This window comes from Pimephales promelas, chromosome 24 (assembly GCF_988280905.1).
Source record: "Pimephales promelas chromosome 24, fPimPro1.hap1.1, whole genome shotgun sequence".
Taxonomy (NCBI): domain Eukaryota; kingdom Metazoa; phylum Chordata; class Actinopteri; order Cypriniformes; family Leuciscidae; genus Pimephales; species Pimephales promelas.
The window spans coordinates 5397882-5401480 of record NC_142792.1 but is presented as its reverse complement, the minus strand read 5'-3'; the positions used below and the strand labels follow the sequence as shown (position 1 = coordinate 5401480).

At 39.6% G+C, this 3599-nt stretch overlaps 1 long non-coding RNA gene across 1 annotated transcript; it reads left to right on the top strand.

Moving 5' to 3' along the window:
* The first annotated feature begins 447 nt into the window (after nucleotides 1–447).
* LOC148965148 (uncharacterized) lies at nucleotides 448–2345 on the top strand. Its single transcript, XR_016150036.1, has 2 exons — nucleotides 448–901; nucleotides 1113–2345. It is a non-coding gene; the product is annotated as an uncharacterized LOC148965148 (long non-coding RNA).
* The last annotated feature ends 1254 nt before the right edge of the window (nucleotides 2346–3599 follow it).

Genomic DNA, 3599 nt, shown 5'->3' with positions numbered 1-3599 from the left:
GTGTGAATTACACCATTGCAAATCAAGTGTAATAAACTTAAAAGAGTGTCGCCCTCCTGTGGTGATTTGTGTGAATTACACCGTTTCAAATCAAGCGTAATAAACATGAAAGAGTGTCACCCTCCTGCAGTGATTTGTGTGAATTACACCATTGCAAATCAAGTGTAATAAACATAAAAGAGTGTAGACCCTCAGTGGTGATTTCTGTAAATTACACCATTGCAAGTCAAGTCTTATGAACATAAAAGTGTTGCCCCCTCATGCGGTGATTTTAGGCCTAACAAATTCAGTCTTTTTACCGCAAATCAGCTTAACCCACCTGCGGAGACTTTTGTAAACTCCGTCTAACGAGCTAGTGTAAATGCGCTACACTTCTGTAAGAGGGTGAGAGGAGAAAAACATAAGAACTTCCAAACAAAACTATTTACACTATCTATGTTCCGTCCTGTCTTCTGTTCAAAATTCAAATAGATATATTTGCAAATAAAAACAACAAAACAATATAAGTCCAATGAATGTAAAAGTGTTTCGCCCTCCTGTGGTGATTTGTGTGAATTACACCGTTGCAAATCGAGTCTAAAAAACATGAGTGCTGCGCCCTCCTGTGGTGATGTGTGTGAATTACCTAGTGTAGCGGATGGAAAACTGCGCTTCAGTTTCAATTTGACGAGTCTTTATTTTATTAGTGCAAAGAGACACAAAGTTGATTCAGCTTCAGATTGATTATATTACAAAGCGTCGCACATACTTTGACAATGAGACAATGACTTTGTGTAGTTTTGGCAGCAGATTCGTGCAGCACTTATAGTCAATCTTGGCTGTATCTTCGTCTGTCTGTCACGTGATGAGGAACCATGTTGTGAGGAGCACGTGAGTCTCTGGATCTCTGGACGCTCGTGAGGTATGGATGTTGTGAATGGAGGAGCGAGACTCGCTTTTACAGACTCAAAAACACAAAAATTATACTGATTTTACATTTATAGTAAAGATTGTTTAATATTTGGGATAAAATATTATTATTGTGGTAAAACAGCTGACTATAAATGTGTCTAATGGCCGCTTTTTACTGCCTAATATAACAGACACAGTGTCCTGTGTTTCTCTGCCTTCAGACAGACTCCAGCTTCTCTACATAGGACAAGTGTTTGGAGAATCCTGGATGGAGAGCAGGCATGTGTGCATGAAACCAGAGACCAGATTAATGTGTTCATGTACCCCACCTTGTGGACACTAAGTGTATCTGCATTAATATATGAAAACAGCATGAAGAGGAAAGAGATTTTAAAAAAAGTCCCTAATCCTGCTCCTGACGAGCCACTTTCCTGAGTTTATCTCCAACCCTGTAAAAAAACGCTCTAGCAGCTGAACAATAAATTGTTGTTTTAATGAATGCTGTTGCTAAACTAAAAAAACAACCACAATGAACCATATCAAACATCACAAATGCCGTGGCTCAGTGGCTAATCATTTGTCTTTCATTCAGTTCTTGGTCCAAATCCCACAGTTGCTAATATTTTTATCACAGAAAACAAAGCCCTCAATAAACTCAAAAGAGTTCAATAAATAAATGGTTGCGTTTGAATCTTAGATTGCCTATGTTAAAATGCATATCCAACAAACTGCACCAAACAACAGATGATATTGTGAAAGCCACGATGGTGCAGTGGTTAAACACAACACATTTTCCAACTCTTCCTAATCAATCACACCTGAATCGACTCATCAGCTCGTTAGTAGAGACTCCAAAACCAGACATATATGGGTCAGATAAGAAAGACGTCGAGGGGTGTGCAATGTTGGTGTGGCTCTTGGAACAGGTTTGTAAAATACTTGTAAAATATTTGTAAAATACTTGCAAAATACTTGTAAAATACTTGTATAGCTCGTAGAAGGAGTCTGTATGTTAACTTGTTGTTTTGGATTGACATCAAAGTGACATTTAATTCTATTTTGTAGCTTGATTGATATCTTACAGATGCTGTTGCATTGGTTTAATTGCTCATAAAATGAGCATGCGTTTTCACCTCCTATGATCTATATTTATTCTATAAACAATCACTTTGTTTCTTTCTGAGATTTGTAGCTTCCTAGGGGAAGTTATTAGTGAAATTTGAAGTGTTTCTGATTGTCTCACTGCTGTCTGTTTGTAGGGATCTCTTGGTTTGAGCTGCTGGAGGTCATGAGGAAAAGCAGTGAGTGACTTTGCATGGAGTATTTTGAGAGGAGCAACCGCCGAACTGTTATGCATCTGAGCCTTTTCCTGACTCAACCTGTTTCTGTTTTGAACTGGCATGTTTTTGACAATGATCTACTTAAGTTTGTGTCCAATAAAATGGTAAATGTGACATTTGTGTGCTGTTCATGATTTCCAGCTGATCTTGGCTTTCTAAACATCAAAACCTGCTGTTACTGACTCTGTTGATCAGTCAATTAACTAATTATTCAGATGATGTGTGGTTTAGTTTGTCTATTAATTTGGACAAGCTGTGACTGATTTGCAATTTAATGATTGCCAAGATAAAACAGACCAGTTAAGATTTCCTCATTACAAATCCAGTTTATTAATGTATTTGTAGTCTGAATTTTTCAGCATGTGTGTAAGTGGGAATGCCTTTCAAGTGCTGGTTGGTTTCCCCATGAAAGCAACAGCTGAGATTTGAACCTTGATGGAGTGCAGGTACAATCAACAGTAAAGGGGAGTGTCCATAAGCCATGACAAAAGGGGGAGTGTCCACAAGCCACGCCCAGATGGGGGGAGTGTCCATAAGCCACGCCCAAAAGGGAGGGGTGTCCATAAGCCACGCCCAAAATGTTGACTTAGGCTTTTTGGGAAAAATTTTACAAGTAATTTTTCGAAAATTTGGACTCCTTTTACATAACCGCTGCTCGAGATTGTCTTGGAAGTCCCAGGGGGAGCGGTTGGGATATGTACTCCCCCCTTCGTGTCCTGCCTTCTCTCATCCTGGTCATGACCTGATCCGCTCAGTTTTGCAGCTTGTCACAGCTCACGACTGGATGTCCTTCACGCAACCATGCTTCACATACCAGGCTGGGGTTTGAACCCAGATCCTTCTGACCCCAGGAGGACATGCTCAGACCACTGAGCCACTGGTACTTCCACTCTTACTTATGAATTTTTGGTAATTTTGTCTTTTTTATTTGTTGAAAAACCATTGAAGCTAAACACCACAAGAGAGAGACTCGAACCTGGGTTGCCCACACCAAGATCAAACACTCAGACCACTGAGCCACTGGTACTTCCACTCTTATTTATGAATTTTTGGTAATTTTGTCTTTTTTATTTGTTGAAAAACCATTGAAGCTAAACACGACAAGAGAGAGATTCGAACCTGGGTTGCCCACACCAAGATCACACACTCAGACCACTGAGCCACCAGCACTTCTACTCTTACTCACCAATTTTTGGTAATTTTGTCTTTTTTATTTGTTGAAAAACCAATGAAACTAAACACCACAAGAGAGAGACTCGAACCTGGGTTGCCCACAACAAGCTCTACCGCTCAGACCACTAAGCCAACAGCACTTCCACTCTTACTCATCAATTTTTGGTAATTTTGTCTCTTTTATTTGTTGAAAAA